Here is a 15,883-nt window from a genome sequence, read left to right on the forward strand (position 1 = left end):
GAGGGGGAGAGAGAGAGAGTGCTTAGAGGGAGAGAGGGAGAGAGAGAGAGTGCTTAGAGGGAGAGAGGGAGAGAGAGAGAGTGCTTAGAGGGAGAGAGGGAGAGAGAGAGAGTGCTTAGAGGGAGAGAGGGAGAGAGAGAGTGCTTAGAGGGAGAGAGGGAGAGAGAGAGTGCTTAGAGGGAGAGAGGGAGAGAGTGCTTAGAGGGAGAGAGAGGGAGTGCTTAGAGGGAGAGAGAGGGAGTGCTTAGAGGGAGAGAGAGGGAGTGCTTAGAGGGAGAGAGAGGGAGAGAGTGCGTGGAGGGAGAGAGAGAGAGTGCGTGGAGGGAGAGAGAGAGAGTGCGTGGAGGGAGAGAGAGAGAGTGCGTGGAGGGAGAGAGAGAGAGTGCGTGGAGGAAGAGAGAGAGAGTGCGTGGAGGGAGAGAGAGAGAGTGCGTGGAGGGAGAGAGAGAGAGTGCGTGGAGGGAGAGAGAGAGAGTGCGTGGAGGGAGAGAGAGTGCGTGGAGGGAGAGAGAGAGAGTGCGTGGAGGGAGAGAGTGCGTGGAGGGAGAGAGAGAGAGTGCGTGGAGAGAGAGAGAGAGTGCGTGGAGGGAGAGAGAGAGAGTGCGTGGAGGGAGAGAGAGAGAGTGCGTGGAGGGAGAGAGAGAGAGAGTGCGTGGAGGGAGAGAGAGAGAGAGTGCGTGGAGAGAGAGAGAGAGTGCGTGGAGGGAGAGAGAGAGAGTGCGTGGAGGGAGAGAGAGAGAGTGCGTGGAGGGAGAGAGAGAGAGTGCGTGGAGGGAGAGAGAGAGAGAGTGCGTGGAGGGAGAGAGAGAGAGTGCGTGGAGGGAGAGAGAGAGAGTGCGTGGAGGGAGAGAGAGAGAGTGCGTGGAGGGAGAGAGAGAGAGTGCGTGGAGAGAGAGAGAGAGAGTGCGTGGAGAGAGAGAGAGAGAGTGCGTGGAGAGAGAGAGAGAGAGTGCGTGGAGAGAGAGAGTGCGTGGAGGGAGAGAGAGAGTGCGTGGAGGGAGAGAGAGAGAGTGCGTGGAGGGAGAGAGAGAGAGTGCGTGGAGGGAGAGAGAGAGAGTGCGTGGAGGGAGAGAGAGAGAGTGCGTGGAGGGAGAGAGAGAGAGTGCGTGGAGGGAGAGAGAGAGAGTGCGTGGAGGGAGAGAGAGAGAGTGCGTGGAGGGAGAGAGAGAGAGTGCGTGGAGAGAGAGAGAGAGTGCGTGGAGAGAGAGAGAGAGTGCGTGGAGAGAGAGAGAGAGTGCGTGGAGAGAGAGAGAGAGAGAGTGCGTGGAGGGAGAGAGAGAGAGTGCGTGGAGGGAGAGAGAGAGAGTGCGTGGAGGGAGAGAGAGAGAGTGCGTGGAGGGAGAGAGAGAGAGAGTGCTTAAGTGCTTAAGTGCTTAAGCACTCTCTCTCTCTCTCCAAGCACTCTCTCTCTCCCTCTAAGCTCTCGCTCTCTCTCTCTCTCTCTCTCTCTCTCTCTCTCTCTCTCTCCTTCCCTCCCTCCCTCTCCCTCTAAGCTCTTGATTACAGAGGCATCAAGCATGGAGCCTGCCTAGGATTCTCTCCCCCCACCCCTGCCCCTCTCCCTGTCTCTCTGTCTCTCTCTCTCTCTCAAATAAAAACTTAAAAAAAAAAAAAAAGGTATTCTCACTTCACTTTTATTCAGGTTCATTCTAATTTTTCCCCACTGAAAGAATAGTACATTATACTACCTTGTGTCAGGGTAAAAAATGGTTCATCTGTCATTTTATTCCTGTGTAATTGGAATATAAAAACTTTTCTTTATGGAATGCCACCTGACACTTCAGCTTGTTTAGGAAAATATATAATAGGTTAAGCTTATTTTAAATGGCTTTGTGGTTATAACTGTTTTGAAATGTCTTACTTCATGAGTTTCCATTTGATAGACTAGATCTAGTTTGGGTCTGAAGTCCAAGATTGTGGGATTTGGGGGAAATATTAAAATAAAAACCAAAAACTTGATCAATTGATTTACTTGCAGACATTATGCCTCTGCATTAATTTCCAAAAAACTCCACCCAAGATGAACTAAGACTAGGTTATCAGTAACTGAGGTTTACAGAAAATAAGAACAATAACCACAGTGCTCATAAAAGAAACCTCTCCATACAGATGGCCCAGATCATCTCTCCTCCAGAAAGCCTTTTCAGGATTCCCAATGCAGGATTCCACTGTCCCTCCCCAGTACACCCACAACTTATTGTTGGGACAATAAGTCATTGTCATCTGACATCAGCCATTAAAGTCCACCTCCATCAGGGTGATTGATTTCTAGAGGATGGGTACAATGTTTTGATTATCTGTGTCCATTTGGAATTCCAATATAGTGCTTTGAGTATAGATGTTCACTCAATAAACAGAGATTGAATTCAACTGAACTTTAAAATTTTGAAAAGACTATGTGGGATAGGGGAACTCATGTAGGCTTTTGAATCAGACTAAGTCAACTTGGACTCTGCCTCTAAAATTTAACAGTTACGTTAAGCAAGTTAACAGCCTCCTGTGCTTTGTCATTTAATATGAGAATAACAATGCCTACCATGATAGGTCCTCTACGTAGGCTGAACCTAAAACCCAATTTCAACCCATTTCACCCTTGCCTTCCTCAACTGTAGAGATTAGAAAGCTAAATCTTCAATTTCCCAGCCTCTTTCCAGCTGGAAAGATCACAGGCCACTTCTTACCAATGAGACAAGAACAGAAACAGCCCAGAAGTTTCTGGGAAAGCTACGTGTTCTAAATATACCAGCTCACACACACTATATAAAGGGAGATGTCAACATGATGCCTACAGATACAGCACCTACTTTGCAACCATGAGGCTAAAACATGAAGACAATTGTCAAAGGCTAAGGAAGATGGAATAAGAAGTTACATAGAGTCTGGAGTCTCTAGTGGTAATACGGAGGGAGACAATTCAGAAACTGCCTCCCTCTGGACTTTATGAGAAGAAATTGTCCAAATTAGTTTATGCCACTGTTAGTGAGGTGTTCTTTTACCCCTAAATGCATTCCTATGTGACTATCCTATGGATTACTGTAAATAAATCATTTATGTCAAGTGTTTAGCAAAGGACCCAATACACTGTAAGCATTCAATAATTGTTCACTTTTAACAGCTCTATAGAATGGGACATGTTGGTGGATGGAAAGGAGTTCTGGAGCATTGGGTGAGTGAGAATTTGAAACAAGTCACTGAAGGAGAAAGCAGGGAACAGAACAAGAAGGAATTGGAGGCCATGTTAGAGACAGGTATCCTGAGGGCAACGAACATGAGAAGGAGACTGGAGAGAAGGAGATTGGATGGTGCTTGATGGGCTCCTGGAGATCAAACCCTCTTGGTCCTCAATCCCCCACCCTACTCCTACCCCACAGGATCAGACATTCTTCAGAATTTGTGCCGGATTCGGATGCTTTGTAAGAACACAAGAAGTTTCATGTCAATTATTAACAGTTCACCTTCTATTAATAGGCCACTCTTACTTTGATAGACCAATGTCTGACACTGTGGTCTTGTGCTCCAGTGATCAGGTAAACCCACTGCCCCTGAGGCTAGTTCCCCAACATAGCCCCTAGGTGCTGAAGATCTGTCTCCCGTTTCTCCTGAGTACCTGCCTTGAGCACCCTCAGTAATCACTAACTCCAGGCTTCATAGCCAAGGTCCCAAAAGGTTATGGGTCTTTCTAATACACATAGGTCTGACTGGTCTTCTTCCCCTTCCAGACCTACTTTGAGTTTACATGTCCCTAGAATAGCATTACCTAGATGGACAACATAGAATGTTAATTCCTCAAGATGTTAATAACTCAAAACAATATTATGGTTGAGTCAAAAAAACAACTAGTTGAAGAGGGTTTCTATGCTATAACCTATCAGAGCTCATAGAATAATATAGTATTGTACATATACATATATACACATGCTATAGTGTTTAGTAGCATTTCCACGCTTAACCTGCAAATCTTAGTCCATATCTCAAGCGCTAGTGAATTATGGGGCATACTTTGGGAAATCGTCTTAGAAATACAGATTTCTGACTTCCTCCCATAGTCAGACACCCACTCTCCCTGTCAATAAATGGTCTTTACTTTTATTCTCTCCCCTAAGCCTCAAACCTACATTCTAGCCCCACTGGCCTTTTGCCATTCTGTAATCAAGCCAGGCTTCCCCAACCTCCAGGGCTTGACACAAATTATATCCCCTTCCCAGAAAGTTCTTCTGCCTCTTCCCCACCAAGGAAAATTATTCTCATTTCAAGACCTAACCTGAATAGCATGTCTATGGTAAAAATTTTCCCCTATTGTTCAGGGCCAATTACTCCTACCTCTATGCTCCAAAAGGACTTCGCAATTGCTTCTGTTGTGGTATTTGTTACGTTGATTACAGTTCTGAGCTCACCTTCCTTTCTCTCCAAGCAAACTATTCTTCAAACTACTGTTTGCCCATTTATCTGTCCCAAGTATTCAAATTTTGAGTAAATGTATGTTTTATGAATTAATGAAAGAATGAAGGAATGACTATCTTGAAGTCCACAGGACTCACCTCTACATAACACCCTTGATAAACATAAATAAGTGTCAAATGGAGGTCTATTGTAGCCACAAAAGGTCAATCCCAAGGAACAATATCAGGATGCCAAGTAAACTCTTATAGCCCCCAATTACCGTTTTGTTTAACATGGAAAAAAAATAAATTTTATATCTAATGGCTAAAAAAATGGAACTAATTCCAGTCCTAATATAAAACTAACATGAACAGTCTGTCAGTATTTCATGTATCATGTGAGTAGTAGGGGTTACCTTGCTTGTGGTCATTCCCTGCAAGCTGGCCTCCCAGAAGAGGAGCAGGCCGCTCACATGTAGTCATAGAAACCAGCCCTTGCTGAGAACTTAAGGCAATCAATTCTAGTCAACCACATGGCTTGGACCCCAGCCTCACCAGCTGCACCAGGGAGGGTTGAAGGCTTCCCCGACCATGAATATGCCGTAAGCTCACTATGTCAAACCAACCACAACCTCCAGGCTTGGACCTTAGCCCCTAATTCTGCCAATGGAAGAACTAATGCTTCCCCAGTGAAAACCACTTGGCTGGCAGGATAAGGATGGACTTAAAGTCCTGCCAGGTCATTTTGCTACCAAATATCTACCCTTGAATATGCCAGAGGAGGAGCCAGTGCTGCCTATTCATGTAGCTAGAAAGCCCCACAGTCCCAGAACCTGGTTCCCCTCCCAGAGACAGATTCTCATCCCTGCTAGATTCAAGTATGCTGTCCTGGAATGCCATGAACAATGGGGGGCCAAACGCCTGCTACAGCATCTGGCAGCATACTGTCTGGCCACTCGCCCTTGTTTGCCCAACCGAATATAACCATTTACTGCACACTTAGTGTGGAAGAAAATTGAGTCTGCACTGTTGGTTGGCCCCTCCTCTCTTCTTTGGTGAGACAAGTGCCAGGAACAGAGGAATTGGTGGTCTCCCCTGCACCACACACACACACACACACACACACACACACACACAAGAACTATAGCTGCTTCAGGAGCAATGCCACCCTAGCAGCCACTGCCACCTCATGTTGGGAACCTCACTTACGTTCTCCACCTCACATTCAACTTACTCATGCTAGTTTTAACCAACGTCTACAATCACCGGGGTGTGCATACCACAACAGAGCAAAGCTGGACCAGATCATCCCTGAGAAGCTAACAAACCCAGAAAATATCTGGATATATAACAGGGAAGAAGTTCAATCATTAGAGAGGGCACACTGAACTTCTAAGACTTTTTGCTCTTAGTGACTAATAGAGGGATTGAGCTTTTTCACTCTGGTTACTAATCGGTACTTCAGACTGAATTTGGACACTCTGGGGCAGGAGGGAAGGGTGTCATGTAATTAATACCTAAGCAATAGGACACTGTTGGAGGGAATGAGAGTAACAATATAAGCTTTCATTTACTCAGCACCTATTATGTTCTAGTTACAGTACCTAACATTGCTAAATGTTATTTCATTTAATTCCAAAATAGCACTAAGATATTTCTCTCCCATTCTATGAATGAGGAAACTGCAGCTTAGGAAAGTTCTAAGTTAAAAAAGCAATGAGTCAAAAACTGATTAAAGCACACCGATCTGCATCCAAACATCCTTGAGTCTCTCTAAAATTGTAGCTGCTAGTATGAAAATGGTCATGGGTCAACTTATTATGGAATAGGAGCTTTGGGGAAGTGGGCAAGCCACAAAATACAAATAACAAATAGCCACGTCAAAACCTAACCTTAATCATTTTCCATCGACTTTTCACATTGGATATTGCTGTCCATCGTTTCTATGCATTAGGTTTACATGAGTCTGTGAACCAAACTGCCTACTTAATGGTCCTCATTTTTTTTCCTAGTTGTAATCCTATCCTCCCTGTTGATGAAAATGGATGATACACATCTAAATATGAACAGCAGAAAATTACAGGGCAACAGCAAAAGCAACCAGAAGATCTAAGAAATGGGAAGAACCGGTCTTCATAAACATAATTAGAAATAAAACTTCTACTTTGAGATAGTGGGTCTCTGTTGTTACTGGGTTATGGACTCATGTTAAAATAATACATTTACAACTCAGTTCCAGTCTGTGTAGTATCCTCTACACGTTCCTTCACACAACCTTCAAGACATGATGCAGTTGTCTCCCAGATTTCCAGGTTGGATAATGTTACCTCCTCTCCATTTCTTTAGTTCCCTGTGCATAATTGTGCCACTGCCATGACCACCAAGGTTTCTGACCCTTCCTCTAAACTGGGAGTTCTTGAGGCCGGGCCTAGCCCTTCATCAGATCTTTATTCCCTAGCATGTGTGTAACACATAAGGATACCCAGCAAAAGCTGGACTACCCAAATTGAATGTTTTCATCTTTATAAATGCTCAGATATGTGATATTTAAAGCTGGGGTTTAAGGTTTCAATCTACGGAAAACTATACATCCACAGATAGCAATATCCAGCCATAAACACCATTAGGGCCCAACCCCAAATTTTATAAATTAAGGCCATTCATATTGAACCCATTATACCTCAAATTTCAACCCAAGACACAGTTAATTCTGTGGCCCATCTGTATGTCAAACAAAAATTCTTAAGTTCTAGAAACTTCTGAAGTGATTTCAATAGTTGGTGATATTCAGCACATATTGAGCAGTAGACATGTAGATTTCCCTTAATTTTCAATGACCCTAAGTAATTCTAACTTCACCATCTCCTAACTGGTCTTCTTTTTTCCCCAATTTCTCCTGAAATGTGTGTTTTTAAGATCTAGGGCTTCTCCTACAAGCTGTAGGACCTTGAGCTATCATTTAACATCACTGACCTTCAGTTTTCTCTGCTTGACCACCTTTAAACACTGCCTTCGTGGTTTCACATGAGATGACACAGAACTCTAACGCTTACAGAGACAGAGGTCAGCAGGACTTATCCAGGCAATAGCAATCAACTTTGGAGATTCCAAATACAACTCGTGTAGATCACAAAATATTTTGTGTCTGAATAACAAATTAAATCCTCATGGGATGGTTGAAAATATTGTGTCAAATGTTAACCAATCATCAAAGAACCAATTTACAACGAGAAAAAAGTAGTCAAGTTGTAAATATAAGAAAGATGGCTGTTGTAAATCTTATCTTCAGTGGAATATACATAACTAAACATGTAAAGCAGAAGGGAGACAGAGCACAAGGAAATCAAAAAGGAAAGGATCTGTTCATTAACAATTCCTGGCACTTAATGTGGAGGTAAAAAGAGCATATGCCTCCCTCTCAAAGCCTTGGGGAGGGAGGGACTATGCTAGGATCCTTTCTGATACCTTGTTTTGCTGAATCAGTACCAGTTACTTCTGAGAAGGTCCCAAAAGAATTTCTTTCACATTAGTTCCATATATTTCCCCAAAGATACAGAAGAATGTCAAAACACCAGCAATTATTCTAAGGCCTGAAAGTCTCAAATGACAGATCTTGCTGCCACATCCATTCTCCTGAAACATGAATTTTATCACGTCAATCCCTGCTCAAGGACTTACAGCATCTCCCTCCTGCTCTCAGATCAGTTAGTGCTATTGAGCATCTCATTTAGGGCACAGCCCTCCGCTACCTACAAGACTAACTGAATAATTAACTTTTTATTCATTTAAAAAAAAGTGTTTAGTGAGCAGCTAAGTGGTAGAAGCCATGCTGGGCATTGGAAGGAATAAGCAGGTGAATGAGGCATGGTTCCTGTGCCAGAGAAGCACAAAGTTTCCTGCAACTTGCAAATGGGTAACCATAACCACAACGCGCCGTGGTAACTTAACACTAAAGATACATGTGCAGAATTCTGGGCAGCCTAAGAGACGTACACACATCAGTTGGGCCTTCAGGGGTGAGTAGGCATTGATCAGAAGATAAGCAGGGAAAGGGTATTCCAGGCCGAGGGGACAGCCTGTATCAGGCTGACCTAAGTAAAACACAGAAAACAATGAGAAAAACAGACTATTACCTTATACTATTTGGTACTTCATTAAGTGTTAGGGATTTTTAGCAGAGCAAAGATTAAGAAGGTTGGACTGGGGAGAGTCAGTCTTTGCTTCTGTTATTCCAGCGCTCTCCCCAGGTAGCATGGAGGACGGAAAACATGCAAGTTTCAGAGAAGCATCTGGGTCAGAATCACAGCTCCACTAAAAAGGGTGTTGCAGCCAAATTAACAGTGAAATTCACAGCCTTTCCTCAACCTGCCCATTGAACAGATTCTAGCTTGACTTCCCTGCCCAGAAGTCCAGGAAAAGTCTTACTCTTCAAGACCATTTATTGTGGGTTTTGAAATGTGCAGTCAGGATTGGGGCAGGGGAGTTAAAGCCTAGAGGCGCACCAACTAGGTCACAGTGCTGAGATGAACAAGGCTCAGAACCAGTGCAGGAGATCATCACAGAAAGGTATAGGGAGCCTCACCATGACATTCTAGAAACCCAAGGAAAGAAATTCAATTCTGAAACTATTTTTCTTGTACATTAGTATATTGTTTTCTTTTGATTTTTTAAACCAAAACATTGTACAGGACTGGGCTCTGTGGGTTATGGCTTTACAAGAATCATATTAAAGAAGGGCTTAATTTAACCTCTTCACTTTCCTTATCCACAAAATGTGAACATGCACATCTGTGAGATGTGATGAACATGAAATGATTAATGTAAAATTATGGTAATTAAAGAAGATACTTTCTTTTCCATTCTTATTCATGCCCTTTCATCCAATTCATATACTTTAATCACCTGCTGCTGATATGCCCTGTTAAAGCTGTTTACGCAATCCCTACCCATCTTAAATGTTTATCATGTTTAAGTCTGCCCAGCATTCCTGTTCCGTTTTCCCCAGCCTTGAAATATAATGGACATATTGTAGAAGCTTAAGGTGTACACGCATATATATAATTCTCACTACAATAAGGTTAACGCATCCTTCACCTTGCATGATTGCCGTTTTTTATTGTTATGGTGAGAACATTTAAAACCTACTCTTTTTAAATTTCAAGTATATAACACAGTATTGTTAACTGTAGTCACCATGCTGTACATGGTGCTTAGATGCTTAGAACATACTCCTCTTATAACTGAAAGTTTGTAACCTTGGACCAGGGTCTCCACATTTCTCCCTCCCACCAGCCCCTGATAACCACCATTCTACGGTTTCTGGGAGTTGAGGTTTAGATTCCACACAAGTGAACCTTTTTGCTCTTCTTAGGACAATAGCGCCAATCCTCTGCCTACGGGTGTGGTCAATCATGAGGCCTCCTCTTGGCCCAATGCTGTTGTACATGTGGGCCTGGCACCCCAGCCAGGCTAATCAGAGTGCTGCTTAGGATTTTTTCAAACTGGAGACGGGAAAGAGGTTTTTCCCCTCTGAACTTAAGACTTTGAAGATTTAAGCGCAAGCAGCTAGCAACCCTAATTCCAGCCACCAACTTAGAGAATTTTGAGAGAATGAAGCCAACCTGTAGAGAGAAGAAAGCAGAAGGGGAGGAAAAAAAATAAAAAAGAATCCCAAATCCCTGGTCTTCCTAGGGGCTGATTATAGGAGTCAATAGATGTATACCTATTTGCTAAGCTAACGTGAGGCAGTTTTCTCTCAGGTGCTGATCAGAGAGTGCAGGCTAACACAGGGTCTTCGGAGATGGCACTCAACTCCCTTCCTCCCTGCGGGCCCCCAGGGCTTCTCTCTCGGCACCTAGAGCATTACTGCGTGTGCCACACAGCTAGCCTCTGGTGACATAGGTTTGCCTTTGTCAGGTGAACTTCCCCCCACCCCCAACACTGTGCTTCTTAGTGCCAAATGCCTCATCACTAAGCACTTATTGGGTACTCAATAAATGTTTATCAATCTAACATCCTCATGAACTGTTAGAGACGAAAAGAGTCTTAGAGAATCCGTTGTAAATAACCTGGATGCTCAGAAATGAACAATGATATTTTTTTCTTTCTATAATACTACTCCCTGAAAGGAAGTTGGAAGATGATCCTGTAATATATACTGCATTTCTTCCCCAGTAATCGCAAAATGGCATACCAAACCTGCCCACATGTAAGTACGTACACGTGTATATATGCACTCCAACAGATCCTATAAAAGGGAATAGTCACGCTCAGGATTTCTGAAACTAACTGTAATTCATTTTGTCTGAAGACACCAAAGCATGTCCTATAACCTAAACTTTATGTGAATACAGCAATAGATATTCAACACCTAATAGACACGCGTCACTTTTGACCTAGCAATTCTGCTTTGGGCAATTTACCCTAAGACAAGAATTTGGAAATGTTTGGAGATTTAGCCATGAGGATTTTCATTATAACAACTGTGAAAAGTTGCAAGAGATTAAAAAATACCAAATTACTTACAGGGAACTGGTTAGAGAAACTGAGGGCCTATTCATACAATGGGATTCCATTTTTTTAAATCATGATAAAGATGTCCACACTGTTGTTAAGTAAAAACAAGTAGGTAGCAAATGGTGTATATACAGAATGGTCCCATTTTTTGTGTATAATTAAATATATATTGGTAAACACAAAGGCTGGAAGAATATACATCAAAATGTCAACCACATGTATCTCTGGATTATAGCATCATACATGAGTTTAATACTTTTTTGCTTATGTTTTGGGAATTCACCATGAATATATATTATTTTTGTGTAATAAGGAAACAACAGGGGCCCCCCTGGATGGCTCAGTCAGTTGAGCATCTGACTCTTGATTTCAGCTCTGGTCATGATCTCCTGGTTCGTGAGATCAAGCCCCATGTTGGGTCTGTGCTGACAGCGCAGGACCTGCTTAGTATTGTCTCTCTCCCATTCTCTCTCTCTGCCCTTCCCCTGCTTGTGCTGTCTAAATACATACATACATACATACATAAGAATGACTTTTTAAGTATACAGAAGAAATGTCCTTAGAGAACATCTAATCCAAAATCCTGATCTTGCAGAAGAGGAAATAGAGGCCTAGGGAAGTATGCCCACGGTCCTACCTCAGCAAATGGCAGACTTAGCACCTCAAGCCCAGGGTGGATTTTTTTCCACCAGACCAGGCAACCACCATCATGGCGGTTGTGTTCTAAACTCCCAGCTGCCTTCATTTAACTGTATTGGAAACAACCGTCCTGACACCCGCGCACACATACGTGGGAGCAGCAGCAAACAGAAACACCTCGAATTTCATCTCCTGCTTCAGTCTCAGTGCTTTGAAAGACAGTACTGACATCACTTCCCGGCAGTGTATTATAGGAGGGGGGTTATTATGAACCTGGGACCACATTCTTCAATTAATAGGCAGAACATAGGTTTAATATTAGTGAAGTCATATTTTTGCAGCTGCTCTAGTTCAATTCTTCCCGTTTAATTTGCTACCTTTGTGATTTTAACAAATGGAAAGATGATGTGTGTTCATTTATAATAATTGGCTATATGCTTCCACTAACAAAAATTCGAGGATATTCAGGAATCATAACAGACTATGACCTGTAAGTTCAATTTCCAATGGTAAAACTCCCCTGACCAAAGTGGATGCTGATGACGAACTAATGTGCTCTGTAACAATCTGTTTTGAGCATTGAATTGACCTGTAAGTGTTCCAGATACTGCCTGACGAAAATGGGTTTTATTATTTTCCATTAGCAGCTGCTACAGCAAAATGAACTGCCAGTCCACGAGGGAAATAAAAGTGCCTCCCTCTTTGCAGCAGTCTCTGCTGCAAATGTAAACAAAGCCAGCTCCCCCTTCTCCTCCCCTCCCCCCCCCACCATTGAAATTTCTGCACTCAAGGGCCATGGCTAGCAAATCCTGCCTGAGTCCATGGCATCTCATTAAAGCTCAATGGCATTTAATTACAGTATTTCCAGAGCACCTACTATGCACTTGGCATTTTGCTGATGTTGGTACGTGGGAAAGTGGGCAGAGTGTGCAGGGAAAGAACACTGGAAAGAGTGCTCTCTGCCCTCAAAACTGCCCCTGAACCTTCCAATTGGTTTTCAGTAAAAGAACAAATGCCCATGCTGTTAGTTTCATATACAGAGAGCTCTAATTACAGCAGCCCAACAAAATAGATACCACTGTCCCTGTTCCACAAACAGGGAAAATTAAACCTGGAGAGGCCAAGTAATGGGCACAGCTGACAAGTGATGGAGTTGGGCCTCAAATCGTCTCACTGGCACGAAAGTCTGCACCCTTAGCAATACCCTGAATGATCCCCAAGGGCATAGGTCACAGCCAATGAAGCTCACTGTGGTGCAAAGGACCAGAGAGCTGTCAGAAGACCTGGGGCCTAATCCCAGCCCAACTTCCTGCCAGCTCCTTGTGACTTAAGGCAGGTGACCAAACCTCAGTTTCTTTCCCTCGTATGAGGGGTAAAAATGTGCAGCCCCCAACTGGACTTCAGCACCTGAGACGTTCCACGGCTAAATTTGCCTGGGATAAACTATGGGCAGGTGTTAGAGATCTCCTCTGCCTTATCCTCTGTTGTGTCTCACATGTATGAAGCCCTTCAGCGTGATCTTTGCCTCTACAAGTTAACCGCAGGCCTCGCACAATCTTTCCACTTTCGGCATTTACAATACTGCAAAATAATCCCCTTTTTGGCAAATGCACACATACCTGCACATAAGGGAGCTACACAACCATTTAAAGGAACCATTTTTTCAAAAATTTTTGACGTTTCCTTCCAGAGAAAAATCTCACCAAGGTGTTATACAAAAACAAAACAAAACACACACACCTACTCTGCTGGCTTTGTTCCTGCTTACCTGCAGGTGTGAGAAGGTATGAAAGCTTAACCCAGAGTTCTTTTCTCTGAGCACCCTTCTCCCGCTACTGTCTCCCTGGGTGATCCCCAATTCCACAGCTTCAACACTCCCCCAATACGCGCGTGGTTCCTCAGTCTCGGTCTCTAACCACAACTGCTCTTGTCGGGCTCCTAACCTGCATTCTGAGCTGTCTGCCTCGCAGCAGTACTCTGACACCTCCCTGACACCCAAGCCGAGAACCACAAACCCCAAACCCGCCTGTGTTCCAACTTTCTGTTCAAGGTACCACCATCCTCCCAGGCTAGATCAAAACCAGTAAGCAGCTTTCTCTCTTTCTTCCTTCATGCCCTTCATCAAACCTAACAATTCCCTCTCTGATGCACTGTGACCCACCCCTTCGTCTCCCTCATTGCTACCAATGTCCTAGTTCCTAACTGACTTCCCTGCTTTCAGCCTCTCTCCACCCCAATTCATTTTATGCGTCATAGAATTCCTACAGTGTAGCTCCGATCTTCCCACCCCTCAGAAACTGCCACCACCACAGCTGACAGAAGAAAACACAAATTTATAGAATGCCCTCCGTGGTTCAGTTGCCACTAACCTCGCTAGCCTTGTGGCCACTGCTCCGGAGAACACTCCCATTTTTCAACTGAACGGGACTGTCTACAATTGACAACACAGGCTCTTTGGTCTCCTTCCATTAATTTTTTCATGCTATTTCCTGACCCTGAAGACCCTTCGTTCTTGATAACAACACTTTAAAACCCTCCATCCACGTGGGGGCCCAGCTTGATGTCATTTTCCTATGACGCCTCTCCCTTGTTTGCACTTATTAAACAGTCACCCTGGAGTGCGGACCACTTCTGCCATGGAGCCACACTGCACCGCAGACTCTCTAACAGAGAGGGACCTGGCAACAGCTTACTTCCATTTCTTCTCGCCCAGTCTTCGTGTCTGTCAGATAATTTAGCTATACATATGCTATAAGCCTAACAATACATAGCTATTTAAATTACCTTTTAAAGACACAAACTAGAGGCACCTGGGTGGCTCAATCAGTCAAACGTCTCTTGATTTTGGCTGAGGGCATGATCTCATGGTTGGTGGGTTTGAGCCCTGCATCGGGCTCTGCACTGACACCATGGAGCCTGCTTGGGATGCTCTCTCGCTCTCCCTCTCTCCCTCTCTCTCTAATAAAACTTAAAAAATGAATTTAAAAAAATAAAGACACAAACAATAAGAAAAACACAAGTCTTTACATTTACCCACCTATTTCCATTTCTGATGCATTCACTCTTCGGCCAGTTTTACTCCACCACTGAAGCAAATCCCTCTGAGCACTCCTTCTACCTGGCACCCCACAATTATTTGGTTTTCCAGTCTGTCTGGCAGAAACTGGAATAATTCCTGGCCCTGTGTGGGCCTCAAAGATTGTTTTTTCTGGTTTTAAGGTGGTTCTTTCCCCCCTCTTGAAAATAGCTCTTTCACACGCACACACCCATTGGTACTCAGTTGAATGTTCAAGGGGGGCCCCTTGGCAGAGCCCCAGAAACCCCTGTCTGTTCAACTGTCTTCTTTCCAGAGACCCACCCTGAAAATTCTTGCTGCCACAGCCTCCCAAGTGCCATCTCTCAATTCAAAGTGACCACTAGGACCTGCCCAGCCTCCCTCTCCATTCTGAGGGCCTGGAAACTCTCCAGGCAGTGAGGTGACCATATGGCCCACTCACCTCATCTGTTTGCCACCCCTCGGACATCACTGCCCTTTCTTACCTCATCCCAAAGTCTTGAAAACTGCTTTTTCATCTGTTTTCATCCATCTTTTCTGTTGTTCCAGGCAGCAGAGTAAAGCAATGCCCGCGGCTCCCTCCTGACCAGCATAGCAGTTTTATTGAGCCCCACATTTAAAGATCCCTTGCAGCTGTTACTGGGGAAAAGTCTCTGAACAAGCTGGATCCCACTGAAAATTGCAGAGAAGATTCAGGTGCCAGGCATAAACAGCCTACCTTGTGGATAGTGCCAAAACAAGGGCTATTCCTACCTGAGAAGTCCATGGTTAAATCCTTAGTTGTAATTTCCTCCAAGAAAATAGTGCATGACTAAAAACAAAGAACTCTTGATACATATCTGGAATACAGTCTGGAGCACCCACACCTGGTGGATAAATTCCTTTGTGGGATCTGAGAACCTGAAGATCCATTTCCTTAATTGCAAAGAACTTTTACATGCCAACCTGTTACTCTTTTCCAACATGAATATGGGAGGCCATCACGTTTATGATGCATATATTTTCCAAGAAACCAGAATCCGGAAAACCCATACATATATTCCATAAATGGGACCCATACAATGAAAGGAAGATTTCCCTCATGACTTTCCTAATTCCTTTACTTCCTTCTTCTTACCTTTACATTTTAGTGTCCCACTTTATCCAAAAATTCTAACTCCTTAACCTTTTCTCCAGGCACACCTGGGGCTGTTGGCTGTTACAATGAGAGCAGCACAAATACACCCCCCTCACGTTCTAGCCCCATCTTTTAATCAGCCTGACATATTTCACTAATTTAAAACTACTGAAAACC

At 43.8% G+C, this 15,883-nt stretch overlaps 1 long non-coding RNA gene across 1 annotated transcript in view; it reads right to left on the minus strand.

The window, feature by feature from the left end:
- The window catches only part of LOC123380019, a 160,993-nt gene extending 145,110 nt beyond the window's left edge, over positions 1-15,883 (minus strand). The window contains exon 1 of the long non-coding RNA XR_006585235.1: positions 15,075-15,883. This is a non-coding gene — a long non-coding RNA (uncharacterized LOC123380019). The remainder of the gene's footprint in view (positions 1-15,074) is intronic.

The sequence above is a fragment of the Felis catus genome, chromosome C2, assembly GCF_018350175.1.
Source record: "Felis catus isolate Fca126 chromosome C2, F.catus_Fca126_mat1.0, whole genome shotgun sequence".
NCBI classification, from domain to species: Eukaryota; Metazoa; Chordata; class Mammalia; order Carnivora; family Felidae; genus Felis; species Felis catus.